We start from the raw sequence: 20,110 nt of genomic DNA on the forward strand, positions 1-20,110 counted from the left end.
CAACTTTGAGTTCCTCAGTGTAATGGCTTGAATGAGAATGGCTGCCATAGGCTCACATATGTTGAATATTTGGTCCGCAGCTGGTGGAACTATTTGGGAAGGATTAGGAGTTGTAGCCTTGTTGGAGAAGGTATGTCACTGGGGAGTGGGATTTGAGGCTTCAACGGGTTCCTGTGATTCCCAGTGCTCTGTCTGCCTCATGGTTGTGAGTCGAGATACGATCTTTCAGCTGTTCCCTCACTTGCCGTCATGGACTCAACCCTCTGAAGCCATAAAACAAATTAAATGCTTTCTTTTTGAAATCGCCTTAGTCATGACGCTTTATCACAGCAACAGAAAAGTAACTGAGAAGTCCAGTTTCTCCCCGCTTGTGGTCGCATGCCTCCTTCATGCGGTCCCCTGCCACGTGAGTCTCTGTATCGGCAGCTTCACTGTGTGACACGTTCCCTCCTCAGCATAAAGGACTCCCAAGGCAGGCAATGCAATCACGTTCGCCATGTTCTATTTCTGCCACCATCTCTGCCATACCCAGGAGAGGGGAATTACACAGAACATGAATGCCAGGAGCTAGAATCATGGGAGTTGCAAGGGCTCACTCTCCAGACAGAGTAATTAGAATGAGAAAAGCTCTGGACGCCATGGAGCTCAGAAAGTTGTTGTAAGTACTTGCTGTGGTAGACCTCTTCAGCTCTTTAGACCAGATGGCTTGTTTGTTTGTTTGTTTGTTTGCTTGCTTGAATTAAACTAACAGCCTCAGGACTTTATTTGGTTTGAGCACAGCATTTTTTTTTTTTTTGACAAAATGCTCAGAAAATTTTGGATTCCCAGATTTTCCTGAAACTTGGGGAGCTCTGGGCAAGCTCTGGGCATGTGCCCAGGATTTTGTCCATGGGGGTATAGAAGCAGCTGCCCAGACTATAGACCAGCATACCCTGCTCACCTCAGCCTAGCTGCCTCCACTTCTTTGCCAGGATACCACAGGGCTGCTGTGTGTGCAGGCCTCATACCCTGTTATCCACACCTGGGAGAAGCAGCCAGGCCACTTCAACCTCCTGTCAGAGGTGAAGGACAAGCCAAACCTTAGTGGTCTTCTGAGAGGCCCCAGATACAGGAAGAAAACTGAAGAACAACTATTTCGGGTCAGGGCTAGCCTCTGTTGAGAACTGAGTCAGGGCACCTCTCCCTGTGGCTCTTTGGTTCCCAGATCTGCTAACTGATGAAGTCTCCCAGTCCTGCCGACTGTAGGAGATCTCTGACTTCCCAGAGAATGAAGAAAAGAAAACAGGACCATCCTTCAGGGTCCAGACCCATAGACAGAGGAAGCCAGTTTTCTCTTGTTGACATGTAAAGGCCCAAAGTTCTGTCTGTTTTCTTTCTTGATATAAATCTTTTCCTTCAGAAATGTTTTTGCAGGAGATAAAAGCCAGGTGTCTGAGATGGTGGAAGGGGAGAAACATGTCACTGTGAGGGGTTTGGAGCCCATTCATTTGTACTGCTGAAAGGATCAACCGTTCTGTAATGGAATGAAGAGAAGTGGGCAGGGCAAGTGTCTGTTGCTACCGATCCATACAGAAAGTTAAGCTTCTCAGGCAGGCCCCAGAGAAGGGAAACCATCAGAGAACCAACAGGAAGAGAATTAAATATCAATTATATCATAGCCTTGGTTCAACCAACAGTGATAATAACTGATACGTGGTAGTGCATACTATAGGCCAGACACTGTAAAGTCCTGTAAGTCTCTACCAACCCTGTGAAGTAAACACATCAACCCTTCCTAATTTGCGGGTGAAAGTGCCTGAGGCCACAAAACTCATCTGAGGCAGGCTTCATGAGAACTATTCAATCCAGCGTTAAGATCTGGATTTTTATCTACTAGTTGGTCAGTCATGCAAGGATCTGTCTGTCTGTTTAGAGCATTGCCTTGTGTAAAGCACCCTGCTAGCACAATGGGGAAACAAGGAAAGATGACAGAGTCAGGAAAATGTTCCCAGTGCTTGCTAGTACAGAGCCATAGGGAAGATTGTGAGCTACAGGGTCCTCCAGGGCTTAATGGCTTGGGCTTTGTGTTTTAACCTTTCAACCGGAGCTGGCTTTCCTCAGTCTATGGGTCTGGGCCATGGAGAAAGATCAAGAATTAGTTAGTTGATTTTTCAAGAATCCCAGTGGATTGTTCAAAAGCCAACTGCTTATAAAAATAAATAAATAAATAAATAAATAAATAAATAAATAAATATTTAAATGAGGAAAAGAGGAGAAGGGAGGAAGTCAAGTGAGGTGATGGGGGAAAAATGGACACAGACAATAACTGCACAACCTGACTCCCCATGTGCTCAGCGCTGAGTACCGCTCACCCTACACTTACTCTCTTTACTCTCTCCCTACTCAGGGTAATCAGAGTCCTAAGGTGAGGTTGATGTTGTCACCTCCATTTTGAGACGAAAGAAACCAAGTACAGGAAGCTCAGTACCTTGTCCAAGGTCGTTTCAGCTTGTGTAAGGACAGACGGCTGGGATGCAGGGCCAAGATTCCAAATAGGCAACGTCACTTTTAACCACCAGGCTCCTAGCCAGTAACAAATAGTCACTATTTGAGGTCCAGGTATGACCCCTCCCATTTCAAATCTCTCTGTGGCAAGACTTCCAAGGGTGGGGATGGGGACAGCAGTGTAAGGAGTCCATAGCTGACAATTCTCTGCTAACACTTAGGTGGAAAATACCGGAGACTGCCGAAGATGGGAAGAGGAAACCAGAAAAGTCAACAATGCACTACTCAGAGGTGTTTTGGTATTCCTGCTGGATTGAGTGCTGTTCTATCCAGCGTGGGGGCTATCTGATAGGCTGCCATGTTAACTCACTGGCACAGACATCTGAAGCTCCCGTTACGTGCTTTCCTCTGCTCTCTGTGGGGCTACTGGTGACTGGAGATGTTACTGCCTCTCAGGGAGGCATAAACTAGATATGGCATCCCACAGCAGGACGCTGATAGCTGTTTAATGTGTAAATTGGCAGGTGGGAAGAGGAGACTGAGTTCAAGGCAGAAGACTTAGAGACTCAGTTCAGGATGCCGTTCTCCTGTGTCCTACTTCGGAGTGAGGGTGGGGAGATGTGTCTGAAAGGAAACACAGTTTTCACAGCTTGTTTGAGAGAACCTCTTTGCCCCAGCTCCCTCTGTCACAGTTTCTGTCATGTTATTCTACTGAAGAATGGGCCATGGGTATTTAGCTAACCTGGAACATCCATGGCAAGAAAAAATCAAATAGTTATAGACACAGAACAGTTACAGGTAATGTCATAGAGCTAACATCAGGTACAACCGGGTCTCAGATCCCTATCACAGCAGTCAGCTTTCCATTACTGTAACAAAATACCCAAGGCAGCTAACTTTCTAAAGAAGGAGTGTTCATTTGGCTCATAATCCTGAAGTTTCCAGGCCACGATTGGGTAGCTCCACTGCTTTGGGTTACTGGTGATGTCAAGAGTTGGAAAAGAACTGTTCACATCATAAGCCAGCAATCAGAGGGAAAGAAGTAGAGGCTGAGATTATCTAATCCTCTGTAAGGTACCCACCAATGAACTAGGCTCCTCCCACAAGGCTTCACCTTCTAAAAGGCTGCAGCGTTGTGTTTTATACAAAGAAAGAAGAACCAGGATTATGTTGGTAGAGGCATGGTATGGTGAGGTGGGAGGCACATTTCTGGGGCCCATGATGATCCCAGCATCTAAGATACCAGCATATGACAGGGTTAGTAGAGAACAGAGTTTATTTAGGGCACGGGAGGGAGAGTTGGGAAGAGGAGAAGAGAGGGGGTAGAGGAACACATTGGGGGAGAAGAAAGGGGTTGAGAGGAAGAGAATAAGGGTATAAGAGAGTAAGGAGGGGACAAGCAGCCCCTTTTATAGTGAGTCAGACACCTGGCTATCACTGCAGGGCAGAGCCTAGAAGGAATGCAAACATACAGCACCTTCCAGTAGCCCCACCTCAGAGACTGGGCTACGGCCTGTGGGAGACGTTCAGCACCCAAGCTGTGACAGATGTTCGTGTATCTCCTGGGGAGGCAATAAATGACTTTAGGAAAAGCATGACTCTAGAGTCACATGGACCAGGATTTGAGAACCAACTCTGTGGCCTTAGGCAAGTCGTTGTCTTCTCTGCGGAGAACAGCTAAGGATGTCAACACCAGAGAGTTGCAACAAAGCTTAGAGGCAGCAGCTGACTTCATGCCTACATGGCAAAGGGTGACCAGGGGTGTTTCTATGTGTTAAATCCATGTCTGTGTCACCACTGCTTAGCCAGTGCCCTTTCCCAGAGAAACATTCTCTGACCCCAGGTTGCTGTTGTAAGCCAACCGTCTTAGTTAGGGCTTTACTGCTGTGAAGAGACACCATGACCAAGGCAACTCTTATAAGGGAATAACATTTAGTTGGGGCTGGCTTACAGATTTGATTCATTGTCATCATGGCAGGAAGCAGGGCAGCATCTAGGCAGACATGGTGCTGGAGAAGGAGCTAAGAGTTTTGTATCTTGATCTAACTGCAGCCAGGACAGACTGTCTTCCAGGAAGCTAGGAGGACAATCTCAAAGTCCACCCCTGCAGTGACACCCTCCCTCCAACAAGGCCACACCTCCTCCAACAAGGCTACTCTTCCTAATAGTGCCTTTCTGTGGGCCAAACATATTCAAACCACCACACCAACACTGAATCTCAAGCCTTCAGCGTGACATGACCCTTCACATGCACCAGATGATCGTTTGATTAATGTCAGCCTCATTGTCTAGCCACACGGGCACAGGAGCTGTGTGTGTGTCTGAGTCCTCATTGGTGCCTCCCACAAACTGCCAGGTGCTAGATGCCTAAGAAATACCTACAGAATGAATGACTCAAGGGATGAGTAGTATCCCTACATGCTGGTGTGTTCTGTTTACTAAAGGGAGGTATTATTAACATGTCCCTGCTGGTGATAAAGTCCTGAGGTTTGTGTATCATTTGACTTTAATGAGATAGACACATTCTAGGTTTTCTTTTTTTTAATTTTTTTTATTTTTTTCATGTATATGAGTAGTACACTGTAGCTGTCCTCAGACACATCAGAAGAGGGCATCGGATCTCATTACAGATGGTTGTGAGCCTCCATGTGGTTGCTGGGATTTGAACTCAGGACCTCGGGAAGAGCAGTTGGAGCTCTTAAGCACTGAGCCATCTCTCCAGCCCATTCTAGGTTTTCTTAAAGAGTCCATTGTAAACCCTTGCCTGCTTTCTGATGTGGTTTCCTAGCTGGGATATTGTTAAACTCACATCCTAGAGATGACAGTCCACCAATAATATACCAGCACAGGTTTCCAGAGAAATATCATTCAACATTGTGTATTTATGGAAGCAGAAGATTGAAAAATGTGGACCCCGGACTGGGAAATCACTCAGTGAGTAAAATAGGACCCGAGTTCAGTGTGGTGGTGTGTTCTCGTGCCCTCAGCACTGGGATACAGAGACAAGTGGGTTCCCAGAACTTCCTGTTCAGTCCTCCCAACCTCCTGGAAGAGTTACAGGTCATGAGCCACCCTGACACAAAGAAAGGGAACAGCCTTTGAAGAATGACACCTAACTATGTGCTGCCCTCCACATGCACATACACACATGTACCCTCCCACACACACATACATACATACACGAACGGGTACACACATAATCATATGCAGACAAGATAAAGTTTAAAAATAAGAAAGAGTTGTCCTTACATCACAGACCTTCTTGATCTGCAACCCCTGGTTTGGATGGTTGAAAATGAGAATCCCAGAGAGAATCCCCGTGTCTTGGTCAGAGGCAGAAACACTGGGACGTATGAACTGCTGAGATTTCTGGGTGGAAGGCAGACTTACCTTTTACCTGTTTCTAGATTCTAGATTGATAATCCTTCTATGCCTCAGCCAAATAGGATTTGATGACATAAAGGACTGCTTCCTATTATGACAGGCCATATACCTCTATTATAGCATATGTGGGTCTCCTGGGCAATTACTTTGTGTCTCCCACGAGGTGAGCCACCTACCTTTGCCACACTCTGAGATGAGGTGGCATCCTCACGTGTTTTCTTCTCTAACAGTAGTTAGCTTTTTAATACACTGCATAATAGAGAATAGTTAAGTTAAACCCATGCATTAATGGGTAGTGTCGTTTAAGATAAACCCGAAGCTTCTGTGTAAGAAAGAAAGGGAAGAGAAATGTTTTGAGAACACAAGAGAAAATACTAGGGAAATACAAATAGTAAAGTTTGTGGAGAAAATATGGCACAGGTCATGATTGCGAAGACTTCTTGGTGAGTTTTAGTGTGATGCAATGACTGGTGTGTGTGTGTGTGTGTGTGTGTGTGTGTGTGTGTGTGTGTGTGTGTGTGTGTGTGTGTGTGTGTTCCCATTAGTCTGTGGGTTTCTTTGAAATGAAAGTAATACCTATCTAAATATATCTAATATTGAGAATATAAAGTACTTGGGCACATCGAGATTCAATGCATATGGGATACGTGGATTTAAAAAAGAGATAAGCTAGCCAGGCAGTGGTGATGTAGGCCTTTAATGCCAGCACTCAGGAGGCAGAGACAGATGGATCTCTGAGTTTGAAGCCAGCCTAGTCTACAGAGCTAGTTCCAGGACAGCCAGAACCACATGGAGAAACCCTGACTCAAATAATAATAATAATTATAATTATAATATGAAATAAAACAAAATGGATAGGCTACTATGTTGGATTCTTTTAAACCCACCAAGGTTGGGTCCCTCACAACATGTTAGGGACAAATTTGCACGAAACAAAGACTGTTCTCCCTTAACAGGTTCCTATGTGAAAATAAGTAGAAAAAGAAAGACTTCGTTGGTGACACACCATAAAAATGAAGTATGTCGTGCCCAATGCCAGATTATCCTTAGATAATCTGCTTGGGCTAAGTGTACCCCAGCCAGGCCCAGAGGACATGCTGGGCAGAATACTCTGACTATGTGGTCTTAGATGGGTCACTAGGTGTTTCTGACTGTTAACGTTATAAATATTAACGTTATAAATAAAAAATAGAGTTCATGTATTTGAGCACACACTCCCCACTTGGCAGCACCGGTAGGGAGGTCATGGAACCTTAGGAGGTAGAGATTTGCTGCAGAAAGTATGGCCCTAGGGTGGGCTCTGACGGTGCATTGCCTCGCCCCTCTCTTATTCTCCCTCTTCCTCCTCTTTGTGGGGTGGAAGTGTGGACTTCCACCCCACTGTGGGCTCTATCTCTCTGCAACCAGAAGCCCAAACCAGCCCTTCTCTTCCTGAACTTAACTTGCTTTCTGTCATGCTTTTTATCACAGCAACAGAAAGAAAAACAGCTAGTTCACTGTCTCCTCCTCAGTAAAACGAGGGAGTCATCGTCTCTGAGCATTCTGTCATTCAGGCGGAATTAGCTCTGAGCCCAAAACCTGCAGAAAGGGTAGCTGACAGGAGCTTCCGAGAGACTGGACTCAGCTTGAAGACCTAAGCCTGTGCAATTAGAGACCACGCCATAGTCAGCACTGGTGTCCTAGGTAGCAGCCTCTGCAAGGGATTAGAAACTTTCTTGTATACTTGGGGATGGGGCATTAGATGCCCCCACCTACCTCAGAGCAACAGATAGGGTGGATTTGCCATGTCCTGGAAGGCCTGGCCTCTACTTTGGATGATTTTTTTAAACGTTTATTTTGCTTATTTTTTAAGTGTGTATGGGAGCACACACATGTGTGCTTATAAGTGAGGGTGTGCACATACAGAGGCCAGAGGCACATGATGCTCCTGGAGGCTGCTGTGAGCCACCCAGTGTGGACATGAGGAACTGAACTTGGGTTCTCTGGCTGAGTAGTAAGCACTCTGAGTCACTGGGCCCTCCATCCAGCCGCACTTTGAATTCTTGTGCCTCTCCTCGAGTGCACTTTGCAGTCTACTAAATACTTTTCGTGTTTTCTCTCTTTCTAATCCTCACGGGACCCCAGAGGAGGCCACAGGGAGCGTGGTAACCAGTGACTCAGGACTGTGTGGCTCAACAGTGTCCACTTCAGTGCTCAGGTGGCTCTGGGAAGTGACTTGGAACCAGTCCCCTTCAGTCACAGCCTAGCCAGATCAGACACCAGCTGTGTGGACATAGGGAGCCCAGTCACTCTTCTGGCTGCACTGTCTTAGTCTGCCTAACAGGGTAAAAACAATGTCTACATCTCAGACCACTTGTAGATACAGAATGAATGCTTGGGCACAGAAGAAGTGTTAGCTTATCAGTGTATCAGTGTATCAGTGTATCAGTGTGCATTGTGCATGTGTGCATGGTTGTTTGTGTGTGTGTGTGTGTGTGTGTGTGTGTGTGTGAGAGAGAGAGAGAGAGACAGAGACAGAGAGAGATAGAGATAGAGAGACAGACAGACAGACACAAAGAGAAAGAGACAGAGAGAGACAGAGACAGACACAGAGACAGAAACAGAGACAGAGAGACAGAGACAGAGACAGACACAGAGACAGAGACAGAGAGACAGACAGAGACAGACAGAGAGACTGACAGACCAACAGACAGACAGATACAAAGAGACAGAGAGAGACAGAGACAGAGAGAGACACACAAAGAGACAGAGAGAGACAGACACAGAGAGAGACAGAGACAGAGAGAGACGCATAGAGACATGCAGAGGACAGAGGACAACCTCAGATGTTGCATCTTTTTATTGAGTTAGGCTCTCTCATTGTCCTGGAACCCACCCCTGAGGTTTGACTGGATAACCAGCAAGCCCCAAGCATCCATCTGCCTCCCAGTGGTGCGATTCCAAGCCTTTGCTACCACACCCATCTTGTTTGGGTTTCTCGTGTGGACTCTGGGCATCTCAACTCAGGTCCTCAAACCTACCAGGGCAGCACTTCACAAAGCTGTCTCCCCAGTTCTCTGCCTCAGTTCTTCTAAAGGTTTATTGAGATATTGAGTGTAGTCTCTTCCTGGGCTGCCATAATAAAATGCCACAAATTTGGTGACTCTCAGTCAGTGCAATGCTTCTGGAGATCAGACGTTCACAGTCAAGGTGGGGAAGACCGCATCTCTGTAACCTCCTTAGGAGTGATCCTGTTACCTCTTCCAGCTTCTGGCAGTGCTGCATCCTTCCGCCCTCCTTGCCTGGGAGATGCTAATTCTTTGTTTCTAATCTCTGCCTTCTTGGTCACTTGTCATTCTTTGTTTATATGTCCTCAGTTTCTCTTCTTTTGAGGATACCCATCACTGAACTCAGGCCCTTCCTCATCCAGTGTGACCCCAATTTAACAGCAATCACAAAGAGCCTGTTTGCAGTCACTCTTACAAATTAAGTGGGCGAGGGCTTGTATATTTCCTTTATCCTCAAGATAAGCTCAGAATACAGTCGTGCCTCCATGTCCTCCCCTTCTTCCCACCATGTATACCTTAAACTTGGCTTTGTTTTATACCTCAGACCTGATGCTTTAGGCCTCCTTTAGGTGCCCATGCCTGCTTCCTTTCAAGCTTTGCCCACTTCTGTGTCTCACCTCACCATGCCAGACTTGCTGTGGCATCAGCTCTTCCCACGAGGTCTTTCTCGCCGTCCCCCTTTCTCCTGATCCAGTGAGAAACAATCCCTCCATATCCCCTAACCCCCAACCTTGACCGCACTGCCTACCGGTTCTACCAAAGGCCCAGTCACCTTGTCTCCTTCCTTCCTTCACCACGAGCTTCTAGAGGACGGAGGACACCGCATCTTGAATGCTCAGCTCGGAGTCAAGCAGACAATAGACCGTAGGGTGCAAATTGGAGCCTCATGGGCAGGATGTGGCCAAACAGATGTGTTTTATTCAGCCTACATGGCACTGAGAAGAATTCAAAATAGCTACCAACAATTAAAACGAGATGAGTTTTTCATAAAAACCCAGAACTGCAGCTTCTTTTGAGAAGTTGGGGGGCCTCTTCCTCCTCCTCCTGGGTCTTTGTTCCTCTCTCAGTCTGCTGAAGCTAAGCCAATGCCACCTCTTATATAAGACACACACGCCCCACTATACTCGAAAATAGCAGCACCTGTTCACTGTGCATTGCCTCTGGATGCTGCTGCACCCTCCGAGTGGAGTTGTGCTAATTTGACCCAGATATGTGCTCTCTTGCTTGTATCTGCTTTCAGTCTCTACTGTAACAACTGCTAAGGTTTAGTGACGTAAAACAACATGAAATTTCTAGTTTGCATTTATAATGGACAGAAGACCAAGGCCATTTTCATGGAGCTGAAATCCTGGTACTGGTAGAATTTCCTTTTTTTTTTTGGGTGGCCATAGCTGAAGGCATTCCTGGACTTTTGACTTTGTGTCTCCAATCTCTTGCCTCATTGTCACCATGCCCTGTTCCCTCTATGTCTAAAATCTCCCTTTTCTTTCTTTTTTCTTTTCTTTCTCCCCCCCTTTTTTTTGTAAGAATAAAAATTATTGCATTTGTGGAGATCACCCAGGTTCAAGACAATCTTGTTTTGGAATCCTGAACTTAATCTCATCCGCAGAAGTGTTTTCCTCACATTAAAAAACATCCAGGTGTCATTGATTAGGCAATGAGTATCCTTAATAGATTGTTTCTCAGTGCAGCCCGTAGTCTTTCAAAGGGAAGGTTTTACCCACCCCTTCAGAAGGACGCACTCCACCCAGCCGTTCTGGAAGCCCCAGGGCTCATTCTCTATCTCTATCTGGCCCACACCAGTGTTCTCATTCTGTTAGCCACTTCTTAGGATGGACTCTTCCTCCTCATCCCTACCCCATCCTCCTGCACTGAGGGACTAAAACAACACCACCATCTGAAACACTGCTACATCTTCTGACCTTGCCTCTCTCTCCCTCGTAGCCCCATGCTATCCTCAGGGACAGAAAAAAAAAGAGAATTTTTTTAAGAGCAGAAACGGTCTGTTTTCCATGTAGAATCCTTTCCTCGCTGTGTTTTACAGGCTTGATGGCTTTTCCAGATGTGCTAAGAGGGTTTTACTCCATTTTTTTTTCTGGGGAGGCTCAAACTGCTCTCTGTATCCTATTTCAGCCATGTATAACCGACCACCCTCCCCAAACTAAACAGCCCCGCTCCCCTAGATGCTTATATACTTGCCCCTCAATAGCTGTGCCCTGCAAGAATCAGAAGGAAAACCCTTTCCCTCTGCCTTTACTGTGGAAATTCAGATACAAATTTGCTTCCAGATTTCTTTCTGAACTGGTAAAGCTAGCAGAAGCACATGGTGAATGACCACTTACTGTTAGAATGAATGGCAGACACACAGGGCCAGAGCATCTTTTTCCTTGGTCCTCAAGCGCAAAACTGGACGAAAGGCATGTCGTGTTTTCATGGGTGTGCGAAACGGCCAGTCTTGTGCACGGACGATGAGCATCGGCATTCTTAGACACCAGGGTCTTACAACACACGCCCAAAATGGAAGCAGGCAGTCACTGTCTTCATTTTAAAGACGGAACAGAGGCCTAGAAAGGTAAGTTCCTGCCCAAGTGTCAGCCAGCTCGCAGCTGGCAGCTGGCAGCCTTGCTATGGAGTTCTTTCCCCACCAGTATAGTTTCCATCATCCAGAAAGGATTGTATTATGTGACAGGCCTTGTGGATGGGACAGGCCTGGAGCTCAGGATGGCTTTCTCTACCGTCCAATGAGTGCGTTTCCTCTCTACTACTCAGTTTTTCAAATACTAGTATCTAGTTGGTAGACATTTTCAGGGCGTCAGATTGGGCCCTGATAGGAATAATAATGTTAACCAATACCGAATTGGGACTTTTTATGTGCCATGCGCCTTCCTGTGCCTTTTCCAGATTAATTCATTCAGTGCTCACAGCGTCATTTTAAGATGGATATGCTTGTCACAGCGGCCTTGCCAAAGAAACACAGAACACTGCAGAGCCATGTGCCTATCTATGAGGGGTGTAAGTGCCACACACAGGGTGATTTCTGTATTACCATGGATATGTGAGCAAAGGCCTCTCTGATGAAGTGGGGACACGGATAAAGGCAAAGCTCAGAGCCGTATGAGTGGTCAGAAAAGCAATTTCAAAGCAAGGGAATATCAGACAGGTATGGCGTGAGGTGGTCCAAGGCAAGGAATCTGGCTTAGGCGACAGGGAGTCTTTGGAAAGACTGATAGCAACTGGCTCGGCCTGAAAGCACCATTGTCCCCTATGAAAAGAAAGAGGAACACAGGAAGCCATTACCGTAATTCAGAGTAGAAACAATGGTGCTTTGGCCATTAATTACGATAAGTGAGATCGGTTCTATTTTATTTGAAACGTGCGGTTGAGATGATTTGCTGATGGGGAGAGAAGAAATAAAGAAAAATCTAAGACGACTCCAGACTTTGGGGACAATGAATCGAAGTAGGAAAGTCCGCAGGTGGAGTGGGTGAAGAGGGCAGGGTTAACACCACCTCTGGGTAGCTGAGGAGTAGCTAAATCTATACTTAGGATCTATTCACGTGTAAATAGTGCCTAAAGTCACAAGAAGCAATGAGAGTGTAGTGGGGAGGAGCTCCAGGGTGGAGTGGAAGGTTGCATGTAAACATTTGCACTGGTGGCTGAGAGGAGATGGCTGATGAGGAGAGGAAGAGTCTCAATGTGCAGTGTTTGATTGTATCAAACGCAATGGCTTTGTTAAGTAAAGTTAGAGTTACAGGTTGGTGGTTTGAACTCCTACCATGGAGACACTGATGGTGATAACAAGTGGACAGAAGGAAAAATAAGCAAAAGAGGGGAGACGGGGGTCTAGAGATCCAGATAGGCACAGTTTCTTTCTACAAAACCCAATAAAAGACAGATGAGGACCAATGAGCTTCTCATTTTCACTGGGATGTGTTTGGAGGGTGGAGGTAATGGTTTGAGATGGCAGAGGTTATGGAAGAAGGAAGAGGATGCAGTCAGAGTAGAAAGTCCACAGTATCTGTGAATTGATGTCCTAAAACCAGCGAAGCGGGTGCATAGGTTAGGGGTCTCCATAGTAGGAACGTGTGTGGTCTAGATGCTAGTCATGCATGGAGGTGGGGGTGGGAGCTCTGCAAGTTCTCACCCGACTGCTCTGACTGCTTCAGCAAAATGAAATGGAGCCAAGTCTCATCTCTGAGAGTTAGACCAGGATGAGCAAGGAGCAGGAGAAGAAAGGCACAGTCATGCCTACACGACTGGGAGGAGGGAGGAACCAAGCAAGTACACCGTGATGGTGGCGTAGTCCCGAGCCCTGCAGTTTTTCTCTAGCCACATTTTTCTCTAGGTCACTTGTGCTATGTTTAGATGGCATTTGCAGTTGACCGACAACGTATAATGAAACAGAGTGATGTTTGTAGGGAAAAGAAAAATACAAGATCGGTTTTGCACAGAAATGGCTACAGGATAGTAATATGACATGATCATTAGCATTTGTAAATGTATTATAATACATATATAATATGACTTTGACTATGGCCTTTGACTAGTTTTGATCTAGGAATGATTCCAAGGACAAAACGAAGAAGGGAATGATAAGGGAGAGACAAGAAAATGGCCTAACACATCCAAGTGTCGATTGGAATTGAGTTCATAATGTGCATGTTTTATTTTTGCTTGTCTGTTTGGTTGCTTTGGCTTGGAGTTGGTTTTAGACAAGGTCTCACTATGCAGCCCTGTCTTGCCTCTAGAACTTGCTATTTAGACCGGCTTGGCCTCACATGCAGCAATCCTCCCACATTTTCTTCTTGAATGCTTGAATTATGCGTGTGCCCCTGTGCCCATCTCTAATTCCTGTGTTTTAGAATTAATCTATTTAATTCTGCAAACCAACAGTCTATCAAGAACATACATAATTGCCTGAGATCCTTCCCCTGTAACCCACTGCCACAGAACTGGAGAAAATCTGTGACACAGATACAAAGCAATGCTTTGTTTTCTCTGTCTCTGTCTCTGTCTCTGTCTCTGTCTCTCTCTCTCTCTCTCTCTCTTGTGTGTGTATGTGTGTGTGTGTGTGTCTATGGCTGTCTCTGTCTCTCTCTCATGTGTGTGTGTGTGTCTATGGCTGTCTCTGTATCTCTGTCTCTGTCTCTCTCTCTCGTGTGTGTGTGTGTGTGTGTTTGTGTCTATGGCTGTCTCTGTCTGTCTGTCTCTGTCTGTCTGTCTCTGTCTCTCTGTCTCTCTCTGTCTCTCTCTCTCCTGTGTGTGTGTGTTGCTGTTGCTGTGGCTGTCTCTGTATCTCTGTCTCTCTGTCTCTCTGTCTCTCTCTCTCGTGTGTGTGTGTGTGAGTGTGTGTGTGTCTCTATGGCTGTCTCTGTATCTCTGTCTCTCGTGTGTGTGTGTGTGTGTGTGTGTGTGTGTGTCTATGGCTGTCTCTGTATCTCTGTCTCTGTCTGTCTGTCTCTGTCTCTCTGTCTCTGTCTCTCTGTCTCTGTGTCTCTCTATCTTTCCTCTGTGTGTGTGTGTGTGTGTGTGTGTGTGCACGTGTGTTGCTGTGGCTGTTTCTGTATCTCTGTCTGTCTGTCTCTTTGTGTGTCTCTTTAATTTTCAGCTAGAGAACCAGCTAAGCCTATGATTTGAACCCCAACGGTCTTAGCACAGGAACTCAGCATGTCTGGGAACTTTATGAGATAGCCTTGCCTACGGAGAGTCATGGGTATGAATTTCTGAGAATAAAACAGATGTCAGAATTTTGGTTTTCCTTCACATTGGGAATTTCATTCTACTTCTCCAAGTACTAGTGTCCCCATCATAGAAACTCTGGGAGCATCGTCAGACTTATTCAACAGGCTATGGTGAAGCAGCCACAAGTTTGAGTGCTAGGGACTTCTTGGTAAACACAACTAAGATGATTATTCGTGGTTATCAATGGATCCGTTGAGAGTCACCTAGGAGACTGGCGAAGCCCACCTCTAGCTGTACCTATGAGGGCCTTTCCAGAGAGGATTTTCCAAAAAGGAAGACTCACACTGAACATGGTCTACGTCATCCCACTGTGGGTTTGCATAGAGTAAAGAAATGACAAGAAGGAGCCCCCATTGATGCAGACACTCTCACTTCCTGGCCACCCTGATGTGAGATGCTCTGTTCTGTCAGGCTGTCCACCATGATGGACTGAAACCATTGAAATGGGGGGGGGGGGAGAACATGAATATTTTCCCTTCTAAGTTGCTTTTCTTGGGTATTTTGTGACAACAATGAAGAAAACAGCATAAACGCCCCCCCATGTTTCTTTTTCTGGAAGCTTCCATTCTGGGTGGCAATGAGTAGCACAGGAAGTCAAGCTGAGGGACTTGTGCTAGGGGCACAGTAATATACACAGGCTCTTGCCCTCCGAAAGAATATGGCCTCTCCCACATCATACCTCCCCTACATATCTTTCCAAAGTGTCCATAACCCTGCCCGTATACCAGATGGTTGGCATAACTGTGGCTGTGAAAATTGTTCCCCGTCTTCAGATCATAGAGGTAAAACCAACTTCATTTTTACCCAAACTCCCTAAAAACTGAGCTCCCCCATCTCAGTGGGAACTGCAAGAGGAAACCTAGTACTCAGAGACTCTTCGGTGTCTAGGACCAGAGTCCTAAGTAAGGGACTGTTCTCCATGGCTTCCCTGTCTTGCTTTGAGTCCTCCATTATCGCCCATGCTCTGCTCCCCGTCTGAGGCGGGAGTTCCAGCCCAGGGAAACCACCAGCTCCCCACACTGCCCGTCCAGATTCTGTGAAGAGCTACAGTCTCCCAACCTCTGGTATCCTCCTGCTTACCCCAGGCAGCTTCCCTTGAGAGCCAGGCCCGAGTCTCCCCTCACGTGTTCAACTCTCCCAAGGGAGCTTCCAGCGTGTGCGTGCACCGTCCCCACCATGTGACCATCCTCCTCTGTCACCCTCTCCCCTGGACGGGCCTGTCATTTTCTCATTATCATCACCATCCCAGACCCAAACGTGTCCTCCGCTTTCCTGTTTCCAATTAAACTTTGTCCTATCAGGAATCCTAGGCCACATTGTTCTGCGGTTACCAGAGAGGAAAATGACAGCATGTGAAGGAAATTCTCACTGCTCGGCCTCACAGACTTGGCCAGAGATATCCTTGTGGGGGTGGGGGACCAAAGCAGGGGGAGACCCCGGGGCAGATGTGGTGGGCCTGTCCAGGTTTGCAGTGGGCGCGGGGCAGGGTGTATTTTCTCTCCTCGTCATTCTTTTCGCAGCTGCTGTTCCTTGGAGACCCCAACATTCCAGTTCCCAGGGCTAATTTTAATTTCTTGAGACTGGCTTGTTCTGAGTGACCCTTACCCCTGTCTTTCCCCTTGGCTCCATGTGTTTATTCCTGCCCTCTGGCTCACCCAACCCCCACCCCCACCCCCACCCCCACGCACTCGCAGCCCACACTCACACTCTAGCTCATGTGACTTCTTAAGCAGAGAATAAAATAACTGATTCAGGACAAGTGACCAGGAAGCAGGAAACAAAATAGCAGGGAGAAAGGGAGGGGGGTGTCTCTGAAGGACAAAATAGGGTAGGGGTGGAGACCAGCTTCCTGCTTACCAAGTAAGGGAATGGTGTTTACAACATCAGATGTGGGCTCAAAACCTTCCTGGGATTTTCAAGAAAAGGGAAAGACTATGAGGGAGGAAAGATGAAAAAGTAAGACCAAGGCACATAGGAAGATGTCTCCTAGTGCTTTCTGACTCCACCATTTGTACAGCATCCCAGCATCTCCGTTCAGATCCTCACAGGTCCCTGACTGAGTTTTACAGATGAAGACAGCAGTTCCACAATGGCATCACTAGGACTCAGAGATGTATGGTGACTGTCCCTCCTGGGAGTCTTTCTAGGATATGGTATCAATTCAGACCCTAAGCCCGGATGCAAGCTCAGCCTCTTGACTCACAGGCAGATTTCTTTCAAGCCACTAGGCTACCTTCTGCCATATTTCCCAGCCAATTCTTAAGACCTGAAAGCACCTGAAGCATTTGGCTGTTGGGAGCCGCCCCCTGACCCCACCCAAGCCGGTTTCCTCAGAGGTTCCTTTGCTTCTTTGCCAGGGAAGAAATAAGAGGGGTGTCCAAGATGGAGTAGCTATACCTGCCCGGTTCAGGTCAGGGACCTGTCACGGAGAAGCTGAATTCCCTTTCCGCGCTCGATCCCCGGCTCTGCTAGTTCCTCAGGAAAGCGGATTAGGAACTGGGGTTTCTTCCTCCAATTTCAGAGGGCCCCAAACCCCTCCATGGAGAGCAGTAATGGCTGCTCCTTTGTCTCGATGCTTTGCCCTACTTTCAGAGATGCTTATTCATAGCCTGTTATCGTTCTCTACTTCATTGATGATCTACATCAACTCTCTTGTCCTCAGCTTCAGATCCTGAGCTTTCTTTACCCAAGGAAGTAAAGATTCCAAAACTTCCCATTGCTTTCCTGTGGCTCTATTAGCGTTCAGATCACTCCCAGCAGCCTCTGGAGTGCTCTGAGTCCTCAAGGCAATGCCACACACATACAAGTCATGCAGATAGACTATCTGGATTGAAGCCTGGCTCTGCCTCAGTCTCCACATCAGTAAATGGGAATGCCCTAGTTTGCCTTTTTGTTACTGTGAAAGATGTCACAACACAAACAACTTAGGGGGAGAGGAAGTTTATTTCAACTTAGAAGTTACAGTCCATGCCCTGAAGGAAGTCAAAGCGGAGACGTGCGGTCAGAGCCTGGAGCAGAAACCAAGGAAGAAGTGATGTTTGCTGTCTCTTACTTCCGGGTTCACGGTCAGCTACCTGTTTCATACAGACAAGGCTTACCTGCCTAGAGATGGGTGATGCCACCCATAGTGGGCTGGGGCCCTCCTACATCAATTAGCAATCAAGAAAATGCCCCACAGACATGACAGCAAGCCCATCCAAGGGAGGCAACACTCCAATTGAGATGTCCTCTTCCCAGGTTTGTCAGGTTGACAAGCAAGAGTCGTCATCACGGGGCATGCGCAGTAAAGAGCACTTGTGAAGACCGAATGAGTTCCCACGATTCATTCAAATGGAAAAATAATAATGACTTTATTGATGTACTAAATATGTCTTCGCCTTTTATGATAAGATTGAGTCTGTATAGCTGAGGACAGCTCTTATAGCAGAGAACAGTGCTGATGCTTAGTGCTGCTACTGTGGCCACAACCGTGTAGGGGTAACTATGGGGTTCGTACCATTGCTCCTAAGTGTCCAGAATGAGAGTATATCAGTTTGACAGTGACTTCCAGTGTATCAAGTGTTACTCTACATCTCAACAGGCCGTGGAGGTGAGTAGCAGTTTTTCGCCTTTCATATGAGCACAGTGAGGCTCAGAGACACAACAGTTGACATAGCCTGGATCATCTAACCAAGAGGTGGAAGACCCTTCTCTTACGTCATGGGTACAGCCACCAGGCTTTCCTTACTGGGAATCTTCATGTCCTTAGAAGTGTGACCCACTCAAGGTCATTAAAGCTTAACCCATCAAATCAGAAATAGAACCCAGGTCTGCTAAAGTAATTTTCAGTCTGGCTTCGCATTCATCCCAACCTTTTGCCTTGTTGGCCCACTTCTAAGCTAGATACATTATCACAACAAGATCTGTTTCTGAGTAGCTGCTGCTCACACAGAAAGAAAGGGACCGATACTATTGTGTTGAGAATTGGGGATATATTACAACTTGAAGAAACAGACCATGGACAACATAACAAAGGTCCCAGTTCTCAGGCCTCTTGGGTTATCATGGTGCCATTCACTCCAGACACACCCCCATTCACCGTTCAGACTCCCTGTCTATTCTTTCTCTCAGGATATGACACCCTCTGGTATCTGAGATTGCAAATGGGATGTTCAGGCCCCTCCATCCATGCTATCTCTGTGGAGAAAACACCGTCAGGTCAGGTTCCCAAGGGAAGCCCACTGTAGGCTGCTGAGTTCTGCATAAGCCCCACAGGATGGTTTGAGGGTTCCTCCACCCTGACAGTCTCCTGATGTGGTTATTTTTAAGGAAAGTTCCACAGAGCAAAACCTCACAGGGACACTGGTGTTTGAGGGCTGGGCTCTTCCTGCCTCCCTCTGGAGAATGGTTTTGAGGTTGAATCACTGAACCATTCAGCAAACGTAAATAAATAAGGAAAGGAAGGGAATCTTCCTCAAAAGGAATTGTGCTGCCTCTTCCTTTGACACAAAGCATCTGTCATCACCAAGGAGTCGACAGCCTCTGTGGGACTGTCCTTCATTCCAGAGGCACCCACACTGACGAACCCACCCTTTCCCTGAGAGAGGGGACGAGGAACAAGCTGCCCATGTTCCACAGTCTTTGGGTAGGTCGACCTCAATGTCGTCGTCGTCGTCGTCGTCGTCGTCGTCGTCGTCGTCCTCCTCCTCCTCCTCCTCCTCCCCTCCTCCTCCTCCTCCTTTCCTCCTCCTCTTCTTCCTCCTCCTCTTCTTCTTCCTCCTCCTCCTTTCCTCCTCCTCTCCTCCTCCTCTCCTCCTCCTCCTTCCTCTCAAGTAAAACAAGAAATGGCCTGCCTGAGGTCTTATGAATTTGCTTGGTTTTCTCTGGGGCTCACCCACTCCTTCTTGTGACACGAGCATGTAGTTTCCATGGCCTACCTCTTGCTTCTCTCTCCTGTGCCAGTTTTCCCTTGACTCTCCCCCTTCATTCAAAGAACAGGACAGACAGCTCACCTGATCCCTGAGTCTGAGCCCCTAGCTTTGAAGATCTGGTGAATGAAATTGGGATAGCTGCAGAGACCAGACCTGGGACTCATGAAAGTTTAGGGGAAGAGTTAAGGCTAGAATCACAGACACACAGCTCCCTGAAGCGTTTGACCAGTCATTGAATTGACTAGACCCCAACACTCCAGCCTTCAGGTGCTGCCCTTGCATGGGTGAGCTCCTGGACCCCATACACTTGCATGGGTGAGCTCCTGGACCCCATACACTTGCATGGGTGAGCTCCTGGACCCCATACACTTGCATGGATGAGCTCCTGCACCCCATACACTTGCATGGGTGAGCTCCTGGACCCCATACACTTGCATGGGTGAGCTCCTGGACCCCATACACCTTGAGGGCACCCCTGCTAGATCAAAGGGCTGAGAGATGGAATAGGACAGTGAGAGGTGTATTGTAATGGGCCTTCCATAT

At 47.0% G+C, this 20,110-nt stretch overlaps 1 protein-coding gene across 5 annotated transcripts in view; it reads left to right on the plus strand.

Annotated features, from left to right (window-relative positions):
- Syn3 (synapsin III) overlaps nucleotides 1-20,110 on the plus strand; it is a 457,540-nt gene that overhangs the window by 226,398 nt on the left and 211,032 nt on the right. The window lies entirely within an intron of this gene.

The sequence above is a fragment of the Rattus norvegicus genome, chromosome 7, assembly GCF_036323735.1.
Source record: "Rattus norvegicus strain BN/NHsdMcwi chromosome 7, GRCr8, whole genome shotgun sequence".
Taxonomy (NCBI): Eukaryota; Metazoa; Chordata; class Mammalia; order Rodentia; family Muridae; genus Rattus; species Rattus norvegicus.